The sequence below is a fragment of the Scyliorhinus torazame genome, chromosome 13 (assembly GCF_047496885.1).
Source record: "Scyliorhinus torazame isolate Kashiwa2021f chromosome 13, sScyTor2.1, whole genome shotgun sequence".
NCBI classification, from domain to species: domain Eukaryota; kingdom Metazoa; phylum Chordata; class Chondrichthyes; order Carcharhiniformes; family Scyliorhinidae; genus Scyliorhinus; species Scyliorhinus torazame.
In genome coordinates, this window is record NC_092719.1 from 72,997,467 (window position 1) to 73,024,398 (window position 26,932).

The 26,932-nt window shown below is 48.3% G+C and overlaps 1 protein-coding gene across 2 annotated transcripts in view; it reads left to right on the top strand.

The window, feature by feature from the left end:
- pde3a (phosphodiesterase 3A, cGMP-inhibited) overlaps positions 1-26,932 on the top strand; it is a 645,056-nt gene that overhangs the window by 324,004 nt on the left and 294,120 nt on the right. The window lies entirely within an intron of this gene.

Sequence of the window (26,932 nt, forward strand, 5' to 3'; positions counted from 1 at the left end):
AAGAGAAATGGTAGCGGGCAGATTCCAACGTGGCTTTTGTTCCAAGTGTCAGATTTGACTCTGTTCCAAAGAAACAGCAGTTAAATTATAAGTGGTTTTCCAGTGCTGGTGGCAGTTTAATCATGTTTTGTACAATTTTGCCGTAGTGCCAAAGAATGGCCACCATGAGTGTTCACGGACTACCTACATTTCATGTTTATCGAAAGCCAGTCTGCATCAGCTGAATCACTGACTATGTTTGTTACTGTTGTGTTATCTGGGACTGTGGTCGTCATTCAGAATTGAGAGGTGACTTGGTCTTTACCTCCATCTAGCATGTCACTCCGTATTTATTGAATTGTTGGTCCATCTGAATTGAAGCTGATTAAGAAGTCTTGTCCCACTACCTCAGCCACAAAAAAGGTTTCACCTTGCAACAGTGTAATCAAGTGTAGACTGGCTTAGTATTCTGTATTTGTCACTTCAGCAGGAATTATTCTGGTTAATGCTCAAATCACCTGCGTACAGATGGGATATGTACAAAAACATTTGACTTTAGAGTTTTATCTCCTCTCTTAACCCCAACCATCCCCGAAAAGACCAGTTAAAACCCCAGAAAACATAACTACTAACTGTAAGTACATGTGGGAAGCAACATAAGCCCTCAGCAAAAGAAAAACAACGTCTCTTCTGCCATTTTATCATGATAAGAAGTCCTCACGCCCAGATGATTTGATGCTGAGGTGAATCCTAGCCAGAAAACAAAAGCAAAAATACAGCCCTATTCATCATCACCTGAACTCCAACGCTCAGAAGGGCAAAGGCAGGAGGCTCACGAAAATGGCAACACCTTCAGCCTCCCAGCCAAATCACACAGCATCCTGACTTGGACATATATCCCTATCCTTTCATTGTCAATAAGTCAAAGTCTTGCAGCTTCCCACTTGACAGCATTCACCAGCTGTTCAAGAGATTGGCGCGCCAATACCTTCTCAAGCCAAACTCGGGATGGGCAATAAATTGGGGGCTTGTGATGCCCACCTCCCTGAATGAATTTTTTAATAGTTTGATTCTGAGGTGGCAAATATTTAAAATTGGACACACAATTGTGATGATTGTAGAAATTGTTACATATTGTATTTTATATCTGCTGCAGTAATGTTATTAAAAGCCTGGGTTAAGGTATATATTTGTTGCAGTAATATTATTAAAGAACCTAGGTTCAGGTACCCAGACTATGTGTCAACAAAAGCTATAATTAAGAAGTCATCAAAATTGAGGTAACCATTTACCCATTTACATATAGAGGGCTAAAGGAACACTGTTATGATTGCTGGAGATTCCCTGGAGAGTAGATACTTTATGAAGGGTTGTTTTTAGTCCCAGCTAAGCAGGTCATGTGATATCATAGTGGCATAGTGATGAAGTAATTAATGAGAGGAGCCAGGTCTGTCTGTAGTTTTGCCATAGGATTTGAGTCTGGCACAACAGTAGGATTTTAAGTTGAACAGCTATTTTACCAAATACTGTTAGGTTGAGCAGAAGTCTGCTGAATTTTTCTAGAAAGGAACTCTCTCCAAAGTTCAGCACAGCAGAGCAAGTAAACCTGTTTTGTTAACTTTATAAGCAACTTTTGAACTGTACTGGGCTGCTTCATTGGAGTTAGTAGCAGGTGTAGATAGTCAATTAAAGTTTTTCCTTGTGTTTAAGAACTGTTTAACTGATAATTGTAAAGCTACTTTCATTGATGTTAAAGTGGTTAATTCTGTGTTTAAATTAAAGTGTGTTTTAACATAAAAGATACCTCTTGGTCAGGATCATCCCTTCTCGGGTGAAGTATCCTTTCCTCACAATTTGGGGTTCTTGTCCCGTACCCTAACAAAGTTTGGGGTCTAGCCGGTATCCCAACACAATCCTTACCACTTTGCATTGTGTTGGCAATGCAGTATTTTTTTACTTCCCAATTAATGGGCCTGAGTTCAATCTGAAACTGAAACAGTCCAGGTTTCTTTGAGTGGGCCTCTGGTGTCACTGTATGCGTCAACTATGGAAAGGCTAGTACTCCACAAAGTATCAGTAACTGTTTTGCAACTTCTGTGATGTGGAGGTTGACTGGCTAATCCTTCCTGGTATAATGGTCAACCATTAGCAGTGATACAGTGAGAAACTAGCCCCTCTGTTGCCAAAGGATACTGAAAGCCTTCACCATTGAACAAAACCATTTGCACGGCGAATTACTGAACCTTGAATGCTTTTCATCCACTCCTTTGCTTCGGATATGCATGTATGCGCAGGAGAAATTTAATTGCCCATTCTGTATCATCAGTTATGGCTTCCGGCATTATTGCAAATCACTGTTTGGCATTAGATATCTGAATGGAATTATAAAGGCTCCCCATTCAATTGTGAAGGTGTTGCTAAGTGTATGGTAATACTCAGGATTTCCAACTGCGTTGATCACTTAACCTGGCAGATATTCAGACCAATATGGTAAGAGTGTATCAAATTGGTCTTGTGGCTATCTGTTAAGTGCTGGTTTATTATTGTACTGCCTCACAAAGCATCACCTATTGGTAAAGTCATCTTGGTCGTGCATTTGCCTCTTTACTAGCCTTGGCTCAGTGGGAGCACTCTTGCGTCTTAATCGTAAAAGTCATGAGTTTGAGAATCACTCAACAAAAGTTGAGCAAGTATTCCAGGCTGAGGGCGGCATGTGGCGCAGTGGTTAGCACTGGGACTGTGGCGCTGAGGACCTGGGTTCGAATCCCGACCCTGGGTCACTCCATGTGGAGTTTGCACATTCTCCCCATGTCTGAATGGGTTTCACCCCCACAACCCAAAGATGTGCTGGTTAGGAGGCCTGGCCATGCTAAATTGCCCCTTAATTGGAAAAGAAAAATAATTGGCTACTCTTAAAAAAAAAAATTTTTTTTAAAGAAAAAAAATAGTATTCCAGGCTGATGTTTCAGTGCAATTCTGAAGGAGTGCTGCATTTTAGATAGTTGCTAAACCGAGCCTTTCACTACCCTCCCAGGTGGGCATTCAAAAAATCCCAGAAAGAAAAGCAGTATATCCCTTAGCCAACACTGGATGATCTAGTCATTTATCTCATTGCTGTTTGTGAAACTTGTTGACTACACTTATTTTAGTGTCCTACATTGCAATAGTGACTGCAATTCAAAAGTATTTAACTGGCTGTAAAGTGCTTCAGGAAATCATGAGGTTATGAAATGTATTACATAAGCAAGTTCTTCCTTTCTTTCCTTCCGAGTAAGAATACTTTTCTTCCATTCGGCTTGGCATGTTGTTTTCATAGCTTCGTGAGACGTAGTGTTACCATTTTCTTGTGTTTCATTTCTCATGGGGGAGGGAGGGGGAAGAAAGAAGGCATTTCTGCTTTCCACAGTGAAACTGGATATTTCCACGGAGATGCTCTGTGCTGAGCTTCTGCAGCTGTCGAGCACTGAATCTAAGCTAACACTGGGGAAATGAAGGCATTTTTTAAATATTCATTTACGGGATGTGGGGCATCACTGGGTGGGCCAACATTTATTGTCCATCCCTAACTGCCTCCATTTCAGAGGGCACTTGAGAGTCAACTACCTTGCTGTGGATCTGGAGCCACATATAGGCCAGACCATGAAAGGATGGCAGATTTCCTTCCCCCAAAGACATTAGTGAACCAGATGGGTGTTTACGGCAATCAATAATGATTTTATGGACATTGTCAGACAAGGTGTTAGACTGAGGTGCAATCTGCCTTTACTGGTGGCTCTAAAAGACCCTTCAGCACTATGCATGAGGAGGCAGAGAGTTATTTTTGGTGTCTCGGTCAACAATTGCCTCTTAATCAGCATCATCATTCAAAAATTAGATTAACTGACCATGTATTTCAGTGCCTATTAAGCTCTAGCTGTGTGCAGAATTAACTGTTGCATTTATCTACCTTTACTTCAAAAGTAACCCAGAGCTGTGCAATGTTTTGGGCTGTTCTGAAATGCTCTACTCTATAAATGCACAGTTTTCTCTGATTTATACATCTGTAGTCTCTCATTCTCAGAGTTTTCCCCAGAAGCCAGCTGGCTGTAGTTAAAACAACTACTTTTATTCATCTATAGTTTGATCAAGGTCAACCCAGCCAAGACAAGATACAATACTGGAGAAGGAGTTTGTTCAATTTGCATTAGGTACTACGATTTCCCAGTGAAGGTTGTGTTTGAAGGACATTGGTGGTTTTGCCATTGTCACAGGTGACTGTCCTGCCCTTACACATGGAAAGGATACGCAACCTGCTTGGTCACATTCTGAATATATTTTGCTTGGCCATCAAGTCTTGGAATAGGACTTGAACCCAAAGCTTCTTCTGCAGCCACCGGGTAACACCCACCTAAGCGCGCTGTTTGCAGACTTTAAGTCTGCTGAACCGTGCCCAATGTATTGGGTGTGTCTGATCCAATATCTTCGTTATTTGGTGTGGGATACATTCAGCAAAGGTTGTACACACATTGGGGTCGTCATTCGTCCGAATTTGTTTACTGTCTTTGTGTGTAAAATGCATTGCTGCTATGCCATGAAATTAACTCTGCAAGGGACAATTTCAAAGTTTGTGGGTGATACAACACTTGGAAGCATTATAAAGCGCGAGAAGGAGAGTGTAAAATTTCTAAAGGGAGCTGGGGGACCTGTGTGTATATGTGCATAAGTCATTGAAGGTTGCAGGACAGATGGAGAGAGCAGTTAATAAAGCATACAATATATTGGGCTTTTTTCATAGGGGCATAGAGTACAAGAGCAAGAAAGTTATGTTGTACTTGTGTAGGACATTATTTAGATCTCAGCTAGAATATGGCGTATGTTCTGGACACCACACTATAGGAAGGATCTGAACACAATGGAGAGAGTGCAGAAGAGGTTTACAAAAATGGTTCCAGAGATGAGAAACTTCAGATATGAGGATAGAATTAAGATGTTGGGACTGTTCTCCTTGGAGAGAGTAAGGACATTTATTAGAAGTGTTCAAGATCATGAGGGGGCTCATGAAAGTGGGATTTCAGTGATGGGAATGTCATGGGCGGCACGGGAGCTCAGTTGTTAGCACATTTGCTTCACAGCTCCAAGGTCCCAGGTTCGATTCCCGGATTGGGTTACTGTCTGTGCAGAGTCTGCATGTTCTCACCGTGTCTGCGTGGGTTTCCTCCGGGTGCTCCGGTTTCCTCCCACAGTCCAAAGATATGCAAGTTAGATGGATTGGCCATGCTAAATTGCCTTTAGTGTCCCCAAGAAAAAGGTTAGGTGGGTTACTGGGTTACGGGGATAGGGTGGAGGTGTGGGCTTAGGTAGGGTGCTCTTTCCAAGGGCCGGTGCAGACTCGATGGGCCGAATGGCCTCCTTCTGCACTGTAAATTCCATGCTTATGTCTATGTCATTGAATGTCAAAGGGGATGATTAGATTCTCTCTTGTTGGGCAGTGTGGATAGGGGAAAACTGCTCCCACTCGTAAAAGGATCAAGAATGAGAGGGCACAGATTTAAAGTGATTTGCAAAGGAAGCAATGTGAGGAAAAATATTTTCACACCAGTGGTTGGGGTCTGGAATGCAAAGGCTGGAAGTGTGGTGGAGGCAGGTTCAATCGAGGCATTCAAGAAGGCATTATTGAATGGATTATGCGCAGGGTTTCAGGGAAATGGCACTAATGCTCATTTGGAGAGCCGGTGCAGACACGATGGGCTGATCGGCCTCCTGCACCATAACGATTCTGTGATATGTATATAGTAAGTTAACAGTAAATAGTTTATGGGTGGCACAGTGGTTAGCACTGCTGCCTCATGGCGCCGAGGACCCGGTTCGATCCTGGCCCCGCTTTATTGCCCGTGTGACGTTTGCACATTCTCCACGTGCCTGCGTGGGTCTCACCCCCACAAACCAAAGATGTGCAGGGTATGTGGATTGGCCACGCTAAATTGCCCCTTAATTGGAAAAAAAAAAGAATTGGGTACTTTAATTTTTAAAAAAACAATAAACAGTTTATGTTCAACTGCATAAGCCTCCAGACACCTGAGTGAGACACCAAACAACCGTACGGCCTGACCTTGTTCGAATCTTGATTGTCCAGGATCTGCTTCCTTTAAATTAACAAACCGTAACACTGCTCAAGAAAATGAAAAAATGTGTTAAATAGAGACAACGTGGGCAAAGAGGTTTCAGTCACAGCCTGGAACACCACCTCCAAATCCTTGCTGAGCGACAAAGAGCTGGGGATTTTGTCAACACCTGGCAGATAACCCTTTATGTTTTTGCAATTGGAAACATTGATAAACATTAGCAAGGGCAGCAACAATATTTCAGTGATCACAGGAACAAAGTACATGAGCGGCTTTTGATTCACAAAGCAGCTTTGGTAATAGTGTAGGAGCACTGTAGGATACATTCTGGCTCGGTTACTTCCAACATCTGTGGGGCGTGATATAGACCAGAGCCAACATCGTCATAGTTGCTTAGGGTCATCTTACAGAAAATACTGTATAACCTCTTGAAAGTTAGAACACAAGTAGGCTGATCCCACAAGTACAGGCAATGTCAAATGCTTATTGGCTTCATTTGAGAGACATTTATCTGCCTGCTGGAGTGACATGGTTGCTGTTATCTATTGACTAAATTCATCTGAGCGTACGGGTGAAAAGAAATGAAGAAGTATATGCGTCATTGTTCTCGTGGTCTGCTGCCCATGGCTGAGGTGAGGAGGGACAGGAGGATTGAACATTGTGTACGAGACCTGGCGATGAATATAAATTAGAGTGACCATCCACACTCCCAGGAAAGTACATTCCAGAGGAATCTAGCACATTTTGTACTTTTGAATCTGTCACCACAAGGCAAAAAAAAAAGCTTTCACTATAAATGAGTTGTGAAAAGGGCTATTCATGAAAATGCACTTGTGTACCATAGCTTTGGGTTCTATTTCTCCCCCCAGATTTCACACTTTACCGAGTAGCCACCAAGCAAAGTTGTAATTATGGCATGGACAAGTGTTTAGCTTGGAATTGGGCAGCGCTGATGTTCTTGGCAGCAAATTGACCAGATTGGGACCTACCATCGCTGACCTTTCGCTAAAAAAAGAGAAAAGAACTTTCTTTACTCTTGCTGATGAAACTTGAATGAAACCATGGGAGCAACACAGCTCTCAACTGATTTGTGAGGAAGCGATTTTTATCGTCAAAATGAAAAATAACAGCCAATGTGTAAAAATGTTCCTTTATCTCTTCTCAAGCAGTTAGTGAGCCACTTAACAACTATAAATGTCAAAACCAGTAGCCCAGCAGCAGAACATAAACTAGTTGGAAAACACTTGCTGATCTCCCCTGCAGCCAAATTCTCTTTTTCTGATTCGTTAGTTGCTGGCAAGGCCAGTATATGTTGCCCTTGAGCTGGGGTTTTTTTTTGGCCGTTTCAGAGGGCAGTCAAATGTCAACCACATTGCTGTGGGTGTGGAGTCACATTTAGGCCAGACCAGGGACGGGATTCTCCGGCGACCAGAGAATCGGCACCATTGGCGCCGGTCAGGGGCTGCTCAACGCGGCCCACCCGGCGATTATCCCCGCCCGATGGGCCGACTGCCCGCCAAGTTAGGCCGAGTCCCGCCGGCGTTATTCTCGTGTGGTCCTCCCCGGCGGTTCCTCGCCGTTCATGTTGCGGGGGGTGGCCTGGTGGGGGGGAGGGGGGTTCCGTCCCCGGGGTGGGGCCTCCACGGTGGCCTGGCCCGCGATCGGGGCCTACCTATTGGTGGGCGAGCTTATCCCGGTGGGGACCTATGTTCCTCCGACTGCCGGGCCCCTGTAGCTCTCTGCCATGTTGCGTCGGGGCCGGCGCGGAGAAGGCAACCCATGCGCCTGCGCAAACTCGTGCCAGCCGTGGCGCGCATGTCGGACCCGCGACGCCTGTCCTGACGCCCGTATCGGCAGCTGGAGCTGCGTGGGCCGCTCCAGTGCCTTGCTCCAGCCCCCGTGCGGCGCAGGATCGCTGATCCTAGGGGCCTGTTGACGCCGTTGTAAGACGCTCCGTTGTTTACGGCGGTGTCAACACTTAGCCCCAGGATTGGAGAATCCCGCCCCAGGTATGCCTACTTTGGTGAACAAAGATGGTTTTTTTGAAATGACAATCAATGATACTTTCATGGTAGCATTACTGAGCTTTCAATTCCAGGGGTGGGATTCTCTGATCCCCCAGTCACGTGTTTCTCCCCAGCGTGCCGCTCTCTGGTGGCGGCGGGATTCTCTACTCCGCCGGTTGTCAATGGAAATTCCCATTGAAGCCATCCCACTCCGTCGGGAAACCCATGTATGGGGGTGCAATGCCAGCAGGAATAGAATCCCAACGGCCCTGATTTTTAAAAAAATTTCAATTTAAACCCCACCAGCAGCCATGGTGGGAATTTAACCTTTGTCCCCAGAGTATTAGCCTGGGCCTCTGAATTACAGGTCCAACAGCATTACCACTACGCCACTGTCTTCCACTGTTGGAGCAACACTAGTCTAAATTTGGTGGGGACACACTCACCACTTTGCCCTCCAACACAACACAAAACGGCAAGAAGTTTGGCGAGATGTTCTGGCCCTACCACCTGGGAAGGCCTCCCAGATGAAAGAGGCCATTTACGGTATGCACATTATTGCGGAGTAGCAGCACACACGGGGGGAAAAAGAATATAACTTCATGACATCGCAAAGACACTGCAGCAAATTTTCATACAGAAAGTTCTCACGAACAATAATGAAGTAAATGATTAAATCATCTGGCTTTAGACGTCGGTGGAGGGACAATATTGGCCAGGACTCCAGGAGAACAGCCATGCTCCTCTTCAAATGGTGCAATGGGATCTTTTGCATATGCCCAAGGGGGAATCTGGGGCTTCAATTTAACATCCCACCCAAAAGGCAGAACTTCCAACAGTGCGACACTCCCTCAGTACTGCATTGGAGTGCTGGCTTGCAATATGTGCTCATGTTCCTGGCATTTCTGAGAAAAAGCAGGGGGTCTCTGAGCAAAATTCAATGATTTTTAGTGAGGTGGATTTATTTTCAGCACCTCCTAGCATAGGGGGTTTGACAGAATAAAAACAGAGCCTTTCTGTGGAAGGGCCCGGATTCCACCCCATCAATGTAAGTAGCGCAGAGCCAAATTGACCATATTGGGACCTACCATCACTGACCTTTCGCAAAAAAAAGAGAAAAGAATTTTACACACAAAGATAAAGAACATGTACTGATAAAGTACCTTTTCCCATCTCAGAATGTCCCAAAGCTATCAAAACAAATGAAGTTCTGCAGTTACTGTTGTAATGTAGAGGAATAGAAAAGGAAAGCCATTCGCCCCTAACATCGGGGTCCCAACCCAAACCATAACATCCTGTCCTAAATGTTGCATTAGGCCCCAATGCAGTCTCTTTTCTATGCCAAAAATCAAACCCTGGGGCGGGCAATGGATAATAATTTGACTTCATGTGATCCTCAAGTATTCACTTCAAATTACAGTTCCAAAGCATGGAATACTATCCCTGCCCAATGAATTGAACATTTGAATATCAGATAGCATTGAAGTGTGGCTTCTGTTTTTTGCCCCAGCAGTTTGATGTGTGGTGCATCAATGCCGGAGGTGTGCCGACCTGTTATGGAGTGAGAGGTGTGCATAATTCAAAATGAGAAGCTGACTTACAGTTTATTCTTGATTAGAAGCACGATACAACAGTAAAGTGAAAAACACCACATTCTATCCATTAACATGTTCTCATAGAATGAACAGAATATCACAGCAGCAATAGTAGGTTGTACTGATTTCTATGCACTCATACGTGCTATGACGCCTTCTCATGTTCAGCCTTTTGTGAATTATTCTGTGGGCATTTTACTTTAAATCGTATTTTCCGAAACAATTGACCCAGGATAATGCAAATGAACATACATTAATCAACTGTTTAATCAACTGTTCTCACTACATATCACGTTTAAGGATTGTTTCAAGATTCAAACTACAGAAGTACGCTGTAGTGAACTGTAAAGTACGGCTGTGGTGACAGCATGCCACTCCTGTTCTTTCACTGGTGAACAAGCCTCCTTAACTCATTAATGACTGCTACATTATTGGACATTAAGTCTCATGATAGGAACCCAGTAAGCCATGCTGTCACTGAGATGATAGACTCTTATTTGTGTTGCTTGCTGTTGCAATTTGTGTTTACCTATTTCTCGCTCATAAGTCCACATATTCTTTTTGAGCAGAGTATCTTCACCCCATCACTGGGGACTGTGCCTTCAGCTGTCTTTGCCCCTGAGCTCTTGAATTCCCTCCCTAAACCTCTCTGTCCATCCACCTTCCTCCTTTAACATCCTTCGTCCTTGACCAGGTCCTGGGGCGGAATTCTCCGCAATCAGCACGATGTCCGCCGACCGGCGCCAAAAACGGCACGAATCAGTCCGGCATCGCGCCGCCCCAAAGGTGCGGAATCCTCCGCATCTTGAGCAGCCAAGCCCTAACCTTGAGGGGCTAGGCCCGCTCCAGACTGCTTTTCGGCCCGCCAGCTGGCGGGAAAGGCCTTTGGTTCCTCCGCCAGCCGGCGCAATACTTTGCCGGGCGGCGCATGCACGGGAGAGTCAGCGGCCGCTCACGGCATCCCCACGCATGCGCAGTGGAGGGGGTCTCTTCCACCTCCGCCATGGTGGAGACCGTGGTGAAGGAGGAAGGAAAAGAGTGCCCCCACGGCACAGGCCCGCCCGCGGATCGGTGGGTCCCAATCGCGGGCCAGGCCACCGTGGGGGCATCCCCTGGGGCCAGATCGCCCTGCGACCCCACAGGACCCTGGAGCCCGCCCGCGCCGCCTTGTCCCGCCGGTAAGAGAGGTGGTTTAATCCATGCCGGCGGGACAGGCATTCCAGCAGCGGGGGGTCGGAGAATCCCGCCCCTGATATCTCATCTGGCTCAATGTCAAACTTTATCTAATAACACTTCTGTGCAGTGCCTTAGGTTTAGGATATGCTGGATTCTCCGGACTGTCAGCCGCGTCTTTCCCGGCAGTGTGCCGTTCGCTGGCAGCGGGATTCTCTCTTCCCATCGCTTGTCAGTGGGATTTCCCATTGAAGCCACCCCATGCCGCCGGGAAACTGGGGTGGGGGGGGGGTTGCACTGCCAGCGGGAAAGGAGAATCCCAATGGCTGGAGAATTCCAGCCATTTGTTGTGGCTGACTTTGCCCCTGATGCCCACAGGCTGTACGCTTTCTATACTGCCACCTTACAAAAGATGCAGAGGAAAGTTGTTGCTGTTTGCCTTCCCACACCTAGTGGTACACAGAATCTTATTTGTTCCCGTCTTGACGTTTTTCCTCGAACAGGTCACCTGTCTGTACCCAGAGCCTTATATCTTGAGGAGTGCCACACCACGTCAAATGTGGTTGACCAGGAGCATCTCTCATCTTTGCTGCCTGGTATTGACCTGTTGAATGGATTTTGCAGGTTGATACTCAACCGATTGTACGTATTATGGATGCACCTTCCTTGGCCATCAAGTCCTGGGATGGTACCCAAACCTGGAGCTTCTGGCTCAGAGGCAGGGACACTACCTGCTGTACAATTCAATGACTGCAGCCTGACTAGAATTCAGTGTTAACACAGGGGATGTCAGACTAAAGCTGTTTAAAATCTTTATTAACAGTGAAATAGTAATTTGCAAAACACAATTTCAGAAACGGACAATTCCAAAATATAGAAACAGAGATTTACGAAGGAAGTTCCGAAAGTTAGTAATGCATTGTAAGAATCATACCAGATTGAGTAAAAGAACCTCTATCAGCTTAGCATCTTGTAACGTTTCGGTATGAATTTGCCTTGCAATGTTCAATCAAATCAAGAACCCTTTTGAGTCTTTTGAATAAACTCCTTTTCACGTTTAAACTCTTGTGGTGTCAGCAATTTTGGCCAGTTCTCTACTGTGGAGATTCTCAGACCATCTCAATGATACTTGCTAAATATGTACAATTGATAAGAGTCCCAGTGTAATGTCAAATACTGTAAATTAAATTAACATGGAGCAGTAAATCTACATGGAGCAATATCTCTGCGAACAGCAGAGATGGATTTATGTGAAAACTAGATAAACACACAGGAGAGAGAAAGGAACAGAAGGATATCCTAAATTAAAAGTAGGATCCTCTGGATGCTGGAAATCTGAAACAAAAAGAGAACATGCTGGAAAAACGCAGCATCTGTGGAGAGAGAATCAGAGTTTTTTTTATTTCTTTTTTATTTTTATAAATTTAGAGCGCCTAATTCATTTTTTCCAATTAAGGGACAATTTAGCGTGGCCAATCCACCTACCCTGCACATCTTTGGGTTGTGAGGGCAAAACCCATGCAAGCACGGGGAGAATGTGCATATTCCATGCAGACAGTAACCCAGAACCGGGATCGAACCTGGGACCTCGGCGCCGTGAGGCAGCAGTGCTAACCACTGCGCCACTGTGCTGCCCGGAGAGAATCAGGGTTAACGTTTTGCGTTTGTATGACGACTTATGCGGATTCAAAACATTAACTCTGATTCTCTCCCCACAGGTGTTAACAGATCTATTGCGTTTTTACAGCATTTTCTCTTTTTATTGTTGAAGGGTGTACTAATTAGGCAAGGTTTAGAGGGGTGAAGGAGGAAAATCATGTAGAGCATGAATACCAGCATGGACTGGTTGGGCCGAATGGCCTGTGTCTGCGCTGTACATTCTATGTTATTCTTTGTAAAGAACTTTGGGTGGGATTCTGCCAGAAAAGATTAAGGGTGGGATTCTCCGGCCGTACCCACCTGGCGACCCGAAATTCCCACCCGAGGTCAATGGACATTTACACGGTCCACGCCCCACCCGTGGCGATCTTGCGGCAGGTGGAAGAATCCATCCTGAAGTGTCATTGTTCTGAGGCAACACCTATCGCTGTCCTCCCACACCTCGTAATTTTTTTGGAGCCGCGATGAAACCCGCTGAAAAAGTGATATATACGACCCAAAGACGCCTGCAAGCTTGGCCTCACAGAGATTGTGTCACCATTTTTAAAAGGTGCTCGAAACTCAGGTGAGAGTGCTGCACCCATCCCCCCAAGGATAGCTGGAATTGGGGTCCTCCCAAAGGGTCTCCCTTCGGACCCCGCCCCTTTTAGCCGGCGCCAACGCCCCCTCCAACTCCAAACATCGATTCCAGCAGCCCGCCATGCCTCTCCTCCCCTAGGTGAGTGACACACCGCTATGTGGTCGGCATATCTTACCCCCCCTTGATGGTCCCCTGCTCCTCAATCCCCCCCTTCATGGCCCCACCACGTCACGGTCATGCCTCCTTTCAGGCCCCATTCTTGGCAGTGTGACCAGCACCCTGGCACTATCAGGGGGCCTGGTAGCAGTACCAGGGCACTGACCTGCCATATCCCTGAGCACCCGGGTGTACCATTGGCCCCCGATACCCCCAGGCATGGTAGTCACATCCAGTCTCCAGTGTTGGGAGAGCAGTAGTGATTCCAGCTGGCCTCTCACTGTGCTGGGTGGTGGTGGGGGTGGGGGGGTTCGCCGATCCTGGGATCTTGCAGAATCTGGCTTTAACCTGACAAAGCATATTTGTATGCTAATTTAAATATGCTAATCTACTTCTCATCCAGCGAGGGCGGAATCAAATTACCTCAGGTGCCGCGAGCGGGGAGCATCACGCTCCATTCAGTGCCCGGCGCGAACCCCGTTTAACGGCTCTCGACTATTCTTCTGGAATAACGAGATGTGTGCCTGATGCAATGTGGCCGGAGATTCACCCATTTGTGTCTCTATGCTGGTCTAACAAAATCTACACAATGGTACAGAACAGGTCTTTTAAAGGAAGAATGTCGCTGATTTAATATGGGAAGTGAACTATTTCACTTCGAGTGGTGAAAATGTGGAACGTGCATTTAAGGGAGAGCCAAGTTAAGACGATGAAGGAAAAAGGAATAGAAGGATATGTTGATAGGGTGGGATGAAATACAATGAGTTGAAGCTTGAAACGAGCATAAACACTGGAATAGACCTTCTGGACCAAGTGGCCTATTTCTATGCTCCAAAATTCTATGTAGCCCTTTTAAGCTAAACCTGCCCTTTCATAGCATGGTAATTCATTTAAATATCATGCAGTGCACCTTACAGTGAATTAGCTTTTGAATCAGTAATCGGTCGCCGTTCTGTGCTCGCAACATCCCACAAACAACCCTAAAATGAATTGCTAGCTCCTCTGTTTTGATGTCATTGGTTCAGGTACAAAGGTTGGGCAGGACACCAGCAGAACTCTATGTTCTTCTTCCGCTATTGCCATGAGATCTTTAAGAGTCTGCTTGAATGGGTAGATAATGCCTCAATTAATGCCTCCCGCATGAAGTCAGCAATTAAATATTTGTTACGCAGGCTGCTGAACAATAATTTTTTTTGTTCGACTTCCACTATTTAAAAAAAATATCATCTTGCAATTAGCAAGAGATAAATGTGATTACAGAAGCCATTTGATTGTTGAAGAGTATGATTTTAAATAATGGCAGAATAATTTCTACTCCGTGTCTATCAACCTAATGGCACCAGCAAACCTCTGAAAATAGCTTCAAATATAACTTGCCATGCACATGCTGAAGGGTTTCTTTTTGAATGTATGGTAGCAGGGTAACTTTGGTAGGTGATAAATCCTGGCGGTACAGAAACCTCTATTGAACTGGGTTGTGGTACAAGAGATAAATCCTGCACTTGTTTTAAAACAGAGGGTATTGTATGCTTCAATAATATCAGCTGTCTGAATTATGGTTAGCATCACATGAAATCTCTTTCTGAAGGGTTAGAGGTAGCAAAGAAAAACAGTTGCCTTAGGCATTTAAGTGGTATTTGCAGTATTTTGCGTGGAATCTGAAAGACAGGAGGAGGGAACTGAATAGGATATTGGGTAGTGAGTTAACACTGGCCTTCTCTGGGGCCTGGATTCAAATCAAGCGCTTCTAATCAGTAAAAGTAAGTAAAGTTGCCATTGTCCCATGACCAAAGGCTGCCTGCCCCTTTGGGAGAAGCTGACTGGTGGTGATTTACCTGAGGACCACCACATCTCAAGCAAGAGGCAAGGCGGAGAAGGCACCTTCATGAAAAACCTCAGCTGTTACAGGAATTGAACCCACGCTATTGGCCTCACTCTGCATCACGAACCAGCTGTCCCGCCAACTGAACTAAACCGGCCCCCTCAATCGGGCAGTACACAACTGTCTGTTGGCTGTAGAAGCGCTATGTGAACTGGAATGTGAGCAGGCTCAATCCTATTTGTAGAAGGATTATTTAGATCCGAAACGTTAACCCTGTTTGTAGTGAATATGGCCCAACACAACAAAATTGCTCTTGATTTCCCTTTAATGTGCCACATAGGCATGTATATACCTATTGTAACTAAAGGTTATTGATGGACAGCAGGGAAATTAGCTTTTCTCTGCAAACAATAGTGATTTCTGAACTTTGGGAGTGTTTGATACTGACTCCCGGGGCTGGATTTTTATTCTGAGGTTGGATCCCCGTCACTCGGAATGTTTCTGCGTCGCAACATGTCATGTCAATCATGTGATGCAAATTTCAAATGCAAAGGGCCAATCTGGGCCAGGGGTGGGTTTGGCATCCAGCCAGCAGTGTAGAGCGCTGCCTGGAGATGGGGTATGGAAATGGAGGGCCCTTTGAAAAGGCGAGCAACAGCCATGACCTGGCTTTGCTGTTTGCTGAGGAGATGACATAAGAGTTCGCAAAAGGACAAGTGTTGGCACGGAAAGGGGCCCATGGTGGCCCTACACATCTCTGAGACCTCTCTTGAGGTGTGTAGCCCACAAAGACTCCGAGAGATGAATAGAGTGAAGTCGATGAGGCTTTATTAAGCGTGACTGTTCCCCCGCAGTTCAGTAGTAGACTGCCTGCGGGGGAGGACTCCTGGTACTTATACTCCGCCTTCAGGGCGGAGCTAGAGGTCAACGTCCAACCAGGACCCGGGATCTGTCAGCCAATGACATCACGGCTTCACAGTCCCACATGACCCCTAATGCATACTACCACATTCACCCCTTGTTAAAAATGAACCCGGCGGGGTGATGCTTCGCATGGTGGTAAGGGTTTACAAGGCTGGTCCTGGGAGGAAAGCCTTTGCATGTTATTACAGTATGTACAAGGTTTTTTTTGTTTCGAACTATTTACAGTAATCGTCAGGAAAAAAGACAAAATGTTCTCGTTAAAAGTCCACATATTGTAGTGTTAGATCGACGCCACGAGTCGGTCGGGCGGTCTGGTCGTCCGTGTCGATCGCCTCGGCCCCGGTGGTGGTGGTGGTGCTTGTTCCGGTGTTGTCGTCTCCGGGAGCCTTACGGTTTCAGCTTGGGCTTCACTCCTGGTCGGGCCTGGGAGGAGGACCGATCCTCCTGGGAAGGGGGCGGTCGCGGGGTGCGGCGGTGGCAGGAAGGGGGTGATTGGTGTCGGGGGGGTGTGTGTGTTGCCGGCGGGCGCCAGATCTCGCAGGGAGACCGTGTCCTGTCGGCCGTCGGGGTACTCCACGTAAGCGTACTGCGGGTTCGCGTGAAGGAGGTGAACCCTTTCGACCAACGGGTCCGACTTGTGCGCCCGCACATGTTTTCGGAGCAAGATGGGTCCTGGGGTCGCCAGCCAGGTTGGCAGCGACGTTCCAGAGGAGGACTTCCTGGAGAAGACAAGGAGGCGCTCATGGGGCGTTTAGTTAGTGCTAGTACACAGTAGTGACCGGATGGAGTGGAGGGCGTCCGGGAGGACCTCCTGCCACTGTGAAACTGGGATGTCCCTGGACCGTAGGGCCAGTAGGACGGTCTTCCAGACCGTGCCGTTCTCCCTCTCTACTTGCCCGTTCCCCCGGGGGTTGTAGCTGGTCGTCCTGCTCGAGGCTATACCGTTGCTGAGCACGAACTGGCGCAGCTCGTCACTCATGAAAGAGGATCCCCTGTCGCTGTAGACGTATGCGGGGCAACCGAACAGTGTGAATATGGTGTTCAGGGCTTTAATGACTGTGGCCGCGGTCATGTCAGAGCAGGGGATGGCGAATGGGAAGCGGGAGTACTCGTCCACCACATTAAGGAAGTATATGTTGCGGTCAGTGGAGGGGAGGGGTCCTTTGAAATCCAGACTAAGGCGTTCAAAGGGGCGGGAAGCCTTAATCAGGTGCGCACCATCCGGCCTGAAAAAATGCGGTTTGCACTCTGCGCAGATGTGACAGTTCCTTGTGACTGTACGGACCTCCTCTAAAGAGTATGGGAGGTTGCGGGACTTAATAAAGTGGTAGAACCGAGTAACCCCCGGGTGGCAGAGGTCCTCGTGGAGGATTTGGAGGCGGTTAATTTGTGCGTTGGCACATGTGCCGCGGGATAGGGCATCGGACGGCTCGTTCAGCTTTCCGGGACGATACAAGATCTCGTAGTTGAAGGTGGAGAGCTCGATCCTCCACCTTAAGATCTTGTCGTTTTTGATTTTGCCCCGCTGTGCATTATCGAACATGAAGGCTACCGACCGTTGGTCCGTGAGGAGAGTGTATCTCCTGCCGGCCAGGTAATGCCTCCAATGTCGCACCGCTTCCACTATGGCTTGGGCTTCCTTTTCCACTGAGGAGTGGCGGATTTCTGAAGCGTGGAGGGTTCGGGAGAAAAAGGCCACGGGTCTGCCCGCTTGGTTAAGGGTGGCCGCTAGAGCTACGTCGGAGGCGTCGCTCTCGACCTGGAAGGGGAGGGACTCGTCGATGGCGCGCATCGTGGCCTTTGCGATATCCGCTTTGATGCGGCTGAAGGCCTGGCAAGCCTCTGTCGACAGAGGGAAGGTCGTGGTCTGTATTAGGGGGCGGGCCTTGTCTGCGTACTGGGGGACCCACTGGGCGTAGTATGAAAAGAACCCCAGGCAACATTTTAGGGCTTTTGAGCAGTGCGGGAGGGGAAATTCCATGAGGGCGCGCATACGTTCGGGGTCGGGGCCTATTATCCCATTGCGCACTACGTAGCCCAGGATGGCTAGCCAGTTTGCGCTAAAAACGCACTTGTCCTCGTTGTACGTGAGGTTCAAGGCTTTAGCGGTCTGGAGGAATTTTTGGAGGTTGGCGTCGTGGTCCTGCTGATCGTGGCCGCAGATGGTTACATTGTCGAGATACGGGAACGTGGCCCGTAACCCGTGTTGATCAACCATTCGGTCCATCTCTCGTTGGAAGACCGAGACCCCGTTTGTTACGCCAAATGGGACCTTTAGGAAATGGTATAATCGCCCGTCTGCCTCGAAGGCTGTGTACTTGCGGTCACTTGGGTGGATGGGGAGCTGATGGTAGGCGGACTTGAGGTCCACGGTGGAGAAGACCTTATATTGGGCAATCCGATTGACCATGTCGGATATGCGGGGGAGAGGGTACGCGTCTAGTTGTGTGTACCTGTTGATGGTCTGGCTATAGTCTATGACCATCCTTTGCTTCTCCCCTGTCTTTACTACTACCACCTGTGCTCTCCAGGGACTATTGCTGGCCTGGATTATGCCTTCCTTTAGTAGCCGCTGGACTTCGGACCGAATAAAGGTCCGGTCCTGGGCGCTGTACCGTCTGCTCCTAGTGGCGACGGGTTTGCAATCCGGGGTGAGGTTTGCAAACAAGGATGGGGGTTGCACCTTGAGGGTTGCGAGGCCGCAGATAGTGAGTGGGGGTATTGGGCCGCCGAATTTGAAGGTTAGGCTCTGTAGATTGCACTGGAAGTCTAATCCCAGTAATGTGGGGGCGCAGAGTTGGGGAAGGACGTAGAGCCTGTAGTTTTTGAACTCCCTCCCTTGCACCGTTAGGGTAACTATGCAGAAGCCTTTGATCTGTACGGAGTGGGATCCTGCAGCTAGGGAAATCTTTTGTGCGCTGGGACGGATGGTCAAAGAACAGCGTCTTACCGTGTCGGGGTGGATAAAGCTCTCCGTGCTCCCGGAGTCGACCAGGCATGGTGTCTCGTGCCCGTTTATCAGCACCGTTGTCGTCGTCGTCTGGAGCGTCCGGGGCCGTGCTTGGTCCAGCGTCATTGAAGCCAGACGTGGTTGTAATGGTTGAGCGTCTTCTTCGAACCCCGTGGAGCCGTCGACACTGGGGTCCGTTGTTGCCGTCCAAGATGGCGTCGGGGGTGAACAAGATGGCTGCCCCCATGCATCGCACATGGCTGGGGGGTCACAAGATGGCGGCGGGGGTGGACAAAATGGCCGCCCCCATGCGTCGCACAGGTCTGGGGTGGTCCAAGATGGCGGCGCCCTTCCTCCCCTCGTGGTGGCCGGGACCCAAAATGGCGGTGCCTGCGGGTCGCACATGGGGCGCTGGGGGAGTTGGGGAGCGTTAGGAACGCGCAGGGCTCCCTCTTCTCTGGGGACAGCGGTGGCCGGAACCCAAAGTGGTTGCGCCGGCGGGTCATACATGGGGAGCGGGGGGGGGGGGGGGTTGGGGAGCGCAACGGCGTGCAGGGCTCCCTGTTCTCCGGGGAGAGCGGTGGTCGGGACCCAGAGTGGTAGCGCCGGCGGGTCATACATGGGGCGCTGGGGGGGTTGGGGAGCGTAAACGGCGTGCAGGGCTCCCTGTTCTCTCGGGACAGCGGCGACCTCGCGGGACCGGCACACAGCTGCGAAATGGCCCTTTTTCCCGCAGCTCTTACAGATCGCTGCGTGGGCCGGGCAGCGCTGCCGGGGAGTTTCGCCTGGCCGCAGAAATAGCAGCGGGCTCCCCCGGTGCGACTTGGCGTTTGAACCGCGCAAGCCTGTGGGGTGTCCGGGGGGGGGGGGGTGGGTTTGTCGCTAACGGGTGCGTACGGAGCCCAATGGGCTGCCGCGCGGTCGGGGCCATAGGCGCGGGTATTTCGCGCGGCCACGTATAGGGAGGCTGCTAGGGCCCGTGCCTCTGAGAGTCCGAGCGACTCTTTTTCTAGAAGTCTTTGGCGGATTTGGGAGGAGTTCATACCTGCCACAAAAGCATCGCGCATTAACATGTCCGTGTGTTCATTTGCGTTCACCGGCGGGCAGCTGCAGGCCCGTCCCAAAATTAGTAGCGCGGCGTAGAATTCATCTATCGATTCTCCGGGACTTTGCCGTCTCGTTGCGAGTTGATAGCGAGCGTAGATCTGGTTTACTGGGCGAACATAGAGACTTTTTAGTGCTGCGAACGCCGTCTGGAAATCCTCTGCGTCTTCGATGAGGGAGAAAATCTCCGTGCTTAACCTCGAGTGCAGGACCTGTAGTTTTTGGTCTTCTGTGACCCGGCCGGTGGCCGTTCTGAGGTAGGCCTCGAAACAAGTCTGCCAGTGTTTGAAAGCTGCTGCTGCGTTCACTGCGTGGGGGCTGATCCTCAGGCATTCCGGGATGATCCTGAGCTCCATAGTCCTTTAGTCACGCTTAATAAATTGTAGCGCACAAAGACTCCGAGAGACGAATAGAGTGAAGTCGATGAGGCTTTATTAAGCGTGACTGTTCCCTCGCAGTTCAGTAGTAGACTGCCTGCGGGGGAGGACTCCTGGTACTTATACTCCGCCTTCAGGGCGGAGCTAGAGGTCAACGTCCAACCAGGACCCGGGATCTGTCAGCCAATGACATCACGGCTTCACAGTCCCACATGACCCCTAATGCATACTACCACAAGGTGTTAACCGAGGCGATTTTTGGGAGGCGAGAGCTATTAGTCTGGGTTCTCCACCGGTGGGATGCTCCGTTTTGCCGGGAGCCCGGGGGTTTCCCGACGGCGTGGGGCTGCCCCACAATGGGAAACCCCATTGACCAGCCAGCGTAACGGAGCATCCCGCCGGCGGGGTGAAACAGAAATGTGGGCGCGGCGGGACGGAAAATCCAGCCCATTGTTTCCAACATACAGCACAAGCAATCCACCGAATGACAAAGTGAGGTCCTTGATGAAGGTGGTGACAAGCTGATGAGCTTATTCATGAACCTCTGAGGAACAAGGAGCTCAACAACCACTTAATTGTGCGCATGAGTGTTCCCGGCTCACCTTTTCTGAGAATTGCATTGTTTTCTGGAGCGCCAGAATCCGGTCAAATCCTCCGGGGGGACCATAATTTTCAATGCTCACTCACACCCAAAATCTCACCCCAATGACCTTTGATAGTCTAACCCGAGGCCCCTGAAGTGGCAAGAGTTGCATTGCCAAGGCTAATATACCTAACCTGGAGTTCAAAATAAAGAGGGAAAATATTGAACTGAATGTACAGCTTTATTGCACCTGCCATAGAAGATTGACTCAAATGCTAGCAACTCTTCTGGTACTGTGGACATAATCCTGTCGAACAACCTGACTCTGTCTCCCAGGTGACACACGGGTGAACTCTCATATACAGTCACTCACCAGCATCCAGTCAGTTCTTTTTTAATGGCTTTAAGAAAGAAAGGAAAGATTTTCTTACAAATCTATGTTTGAGCAGTGCCTTGAACAACCTCAGGACATCCCAAAGTGTCTTACACAACCAATGAAGTCCTTATAAACTGTAGCCACTGTTACAATGAAGAAAATGTGGCTGCCAATATTCCTACAACAAGATCCTACAAACACCCATGAAAGAAATGAGATCACCTATATTTTTTCAGGTGTTGATTGAGGTATAAAACCTGGTTTGGACACCATGAAGAGCCACCCTTGTTCTTCATTGACTAGTAGTGTGGGACCTTAAATGCCCACCCGAGAGGGGAGAGTGGGGCCTGAGTTGAATGTCTCATCCAAACATAGAACATAGAACATAGAACATTACAGGCCCTTCAGCCCTCGATGTTGCGCCGACCTGTGAAACCACTCTAAAGCCCATTTACACTATTCCCTTATCGTTCATATGTCTATCCAATGACCATTTGAATACCCTTAGTGTTGGCGAGTCCACTACTGTTGCAGGCAGGGCATTCCACACCCTTACTACTCTCTGAGTAAAGAACCTACCTCTGACATCTGTCTTATATCTATCTCCCCTCAATTTAAAGCTATGTCCCCTCGTGCTAGACATCACCATCCAAGGAAAAAGGCTCTCACTGTCCACCCTATCCAATTCTCTGATCATCTTGTATGCCTCAATTAAGTCACCTCTTAACCTTCTTCTCTCTAACGAAATCAGCCTCAAGTCCCTCAGCCTTTCCTCATAAGATCTTCCCTCCATACCAGGCAACATTCTGGTAAATCTCCTCTGCACCCTTTCCAATGCTTCCACATCCTTCCTATAATGCGGTGACCAGAATTGCACGCAATACTCTAAATGCGGCCGCACCAGAGTTTTGTACAGCTGCAACATGACCTCATGGCTCCGAAACTCAATCCCTCTACCAATAAAAGCTAACACACCGTACGCCTTCTTAACAACCCTCTCAACCTGAGTGGCAACTTTCAGGGATCTATGTACATGGACACCGAGATCTCTCTGCTCATCCACACTGCCAAGAATCTTACCATTAGCCCAGTACTCTGTCTTCCTGTTATTCCTTCCAAAATGAATCACCTCACACTTTTCTGCATTAAACTCCATTTGCCACCTCTCAGCCCAGCGCTGCAGCTTATCTATGTCCCTCTGTAACTTGTAACATCCTTCCGCACTGTCCACAACTCCACCGACTTTAGTGTCATCTGCAAATTTACTCACCCATCCTTCTACGCCCTCCTCCAGGTCATTTATAAAAATGACAAACAGCAGTGGCCCCACAACAGATCCTTGTGGTACACCACTAGTAATTGGACTCCAGTCTGAACACTTCCCATCAACCACCACCCTTTGTCTTCTTCCAGCTAGCCAATTTCTGATCCAAACTGCTAAATCTCCCTGAATCCCATGCTTCCGTATTTTCTGCAGTAGCCTACCGTGGGGAACCTTATCAAACGCTTTACTGAAATCCATATACACCACATCAACTGCTTTACCCTCATCCACCTGTTTGGTCACCTTCTCAAAGAACTCAATAAGGTTTGTGAGGCACGACCTACCCTTCACGAAACCGTGTTGACTATCTCTAATCAAATTATTCCTTTCCCGATGATTATACACCACATCCCTTATAAACCTTTCCAAGATTTTGCCCACAACAGAAGTAAGGCTCACTGGTCTATAGTTACAGGAGTTGTCTCTACTCCCCTTCTTGAACAAGGGGACAACATTTGCTATCCTCCAGTCTTCTGGCACTATTCCTGTTGACAAAGATGACTTAAAGATCAAAGCCAAAGGCTCAGCAATCTCCTCCCTAGCTTCCCAAAGAATCCTAGGATAAATCCCATCCGGCCCAGGGGACATATCTGTTTTCACCCTTTCCAGAATTGTTAACACCTCCTCCTTATGAACCTCAAGCCCTTCTAGTCTAGTAGCCTGAATCTCAGTATTCTCCTCGACAACATTGTCTTTTTCCTGTGTGAATACTGACGAAAAATATTCATTTAGCACCTCTCCTATCTCCTCAGACTCCAAGCACAACTTCCCACTACTGTCCTTGACTGGCCCTACTCTTACCCTAGTCATTCTTTTATTCCTGACATATCTATAGAAAGCTTTTGGGTTATCCTTGATCCTACCTGCCAAAGACTTCTCATGTCCCCTCCTGGCTCTTCTTAGCTCTCTCTTTAGGTCCTTCCTAGCTAACTTGTAACTCTCAAGCGCCCTTACTGAACCTTCATGTCTCATCTTTACATGAGCCTCCTTCTTCCTCTTGACAAGTGTTTTGACTGCCTTAGTAAACCACGGTCCCCTTGCTCGACCACTTCCTCCCTGCCTGACAGGCACATACTTATCAAGGACATGCAGTAGCTGTTCCTTGAACAAGTTCCACATTTCCATTGTGCCCATCCCCTGCAGTTTTCCTCTCCATCCGATGCACCCTAAGTCTTGCCTTATCGCATCATAATTGCCTTTCCCCCAGATATAACTCTTGCCCTGCGGTATATACCTATCCCTTTCCATCACTAAAGTAAACGTAATCGAATTGTGGTCACTATCACCAAAGTGCTCAGCTACCTCCAAATCTAACACCTGTCCTGGACAGCGTCTTGGAAAACGTGTCCTAGTCGTTTTGACTAGAATCATAGAATTTACAGTGTGGCAAGAGGCTATTCAGCCCATCGGGTCTGCACCAGCCCTTGGAAAGAGCACCCTATTTAAGCCCACCCTATCCTCCACCCTATCCTTGTAATTCAGTAACCCCACCTAACCTTTTGGACACGAAGGGGCAATTTATCATGGCCAATCCTCCTAACCTGCACATCTTTGGACTGTGGGAGGAAACCGGAGCACCCCCGGAGGAAACTCACGCAGACAGGAGGAGAAAGTGCAAACTCCCCCCAGAGAGTCATCCGAGGCCGGATTTGAACCCAGGTCCCTGGAGCTGTGAGGCAGCAGTGCTAACCACAATGCCACCGTACCGCCTAAGCCCAAGAGCAAAAAATATATTTTCTTCAGTATCTACCAGGAAGGATGACACTTATTTTTGAAAGATTGAGATCACTAACGCTGGCGAGCACGGCTTTCCTGAGCATTCCTACCCTTCTGCCTGTTGTTTCAGCTCAGGTGGAGGTGAGCCAGGAGGAACCAGGAATTCTTCAACCCTGTTTCTTTTAGACTCCAGGCACAGGAATCAATTAGGATAGCACACGTTTAAATTGATTTAGAATTGTTCTTGTGTAAGACTGAAAGTTGGGTCTATTCTGAATAAGAGCATAAGAAAGAGGAGCTGGAGTAGGTCATTTGGTGCTGTGGACCTGCTCTACAGTTCAGTACAGTCATCAGTGATCTGCTACCTCAATTCCACCTTCCCACACTATACCATATTCCTCATTCTCTTAGTATCCAAAAATCTATCAATATCTGTCTTAACTATGCCCAATGCAGTATGGAATTCTAAATATCGACTCTTTGAGTGAAGAACTATCTCCTCAGCTCAGTCCTAAATGGTCGACCCCTTATGATGAGATTCAGATCCCTGGTTCTAGATTCCCCGCTAAGGAACTTCTGGCCAGCATCGACTTAATCAAGCTCCTTCTTCTTTCAATTAGATTGTTATGGGACTTTGTACCCACTGGTGGCACGATCTTTAATACTTAATGAAATATTTATGCCTTTTCAGCAAATGTTCTTTATCTTTCATCAAGCCGACACAGCAAGCCACAGTCGGTATGTAGCTGCTCTGTATGGTATATATAATCTGCCTGCTCTGGACCCGTATGAGGTCTTGAACCTTTTCACTAGTTGGTAGGATGGTAATCTGAGTTAGCAATTTCCTGCTCGAGACTCTTCCAAACAGTCTACTGTCGCACAGCCAGGTCCTCTGCTTGGCATTCCTTTCAATTCACCAGTGCAACGTTGCTTGCATGCAGACCAGTTGGTGGTTACAGATGTCAACTCGTGCTTTATTCAATGCTTTCAGATGATCAGTAAAGATGGTTAATATTGGATCTAATTGAGAATTTTCGCATTTGAGAAGAAACTCGCTGAGTGTGAGCCCATTTAACATTGTGAGAAAGAGCCCAGTAAAGCTATAGCATTTTCTTGCTGCCTTTTTGGCCAGTTTTGATGACAACTGATGAGGAGAGTGATGTGTCTCAGAGTACATAATTTAATTATGATAGTAAAGAGGTAGCAGTCCCCAAGAGGGTTTTCTTTCTATGAGAGGATACAATCCTGTATCTGAAACATAGGGGGTGGGATTCTCTCAGCCTACGCCGGGCCAGAGAATCATTGGGCAGGGCGCAAATCGTGCGATGCCGCCCTGACGCCGGTCCGCCGATTTTCCGGAGAATCGGCGCCATTGGCGCCGGCACAGTCGGCGTGGCGCCGGTGGGGGCCGCGCCCCGGCGATTCGCCGCCCGGGATGGGCCGACCGGCCGCAAAAAAAAAATCCGAGTCCCGCCGGCGCTGTCCATGTGTGGTCTTAACCGGTGGACTTCGACGTGCATCCATCCGGGGGCGGCCTGGTGGGGGGTGAGGAGGGGTCCCTCTCGGGCTCTGGGCCTCTTTAGCTCCGCGCCGGCCCCTGTAGCCCTACACCATGTTGCGTCGGGTCCGGCGCAGAGAAGGGAGCCACCGCGCAATCGCGCCGGTCGCAGTGCACATAAGCGCATTCATGTCGGTCGCAGCGCGCATGCGCAGACCCGCGGCGCCCATTTGACGCTGGCATCGGCAGCTGGAGCGGCGTGGGTCGCTCCAGTGCCGTGCTGGCTTACTGAGGGGCTCAGAATCGCTGCTCCTGAGGGCCTGTTGACGCCGTCATGATACTGCCTCAGGATCAGAGAATCCCGCCCATGTTGATTTTGCCACTGAATCTCTGTTGGAACAGTTGGTAAATAGGAATGAATGGTGAATGAATGTATGGAACTGCCTGGGCTGTAAAACATACGGTACATTGTCCCAGTGAGTCATCAAGAGGTCCATAATGGTGGCACTTTGAAACATTGCTGTAGGGGAAAGAGATGCCATTGAAGCTTAAAGGGTCTACTCTGTATCTGAAAGGTCATCCTTAGTCTAGGATGAAGTTTTTTTTTTGTTAAATTTAGAGTACCCAATTCATTTTTTCCAATTAAGGGGAAATTTAGCGTGGCCAATCCACGCAGCCTGCACATCTTTGGATTGTGGAGGCGAAACCCATGCAAACATGGGGAGAATGTGCAAACTCCACACGGACAGTGACCCAGAGCCGGGATCGAACCTGGGACCTTGGTGCTGTGAGGCAGCAGTGCTAACCCACTACGCCACCGTGCTGCCCTTAGGGTGAGTTTTAACCAAACTTACTGGGTGGGAAACCTATGGGGTTGGGTGGAAACTGCATTCTTACACCTGCTCAATATTAATTACATTGTTAATCATGGAATCCCTACAGTGCTGAAGGAAGCCATTTGGCCCATCGAGTCTGCACCAGCCTTTGAAAGAGCACCTTACTTAAGCCC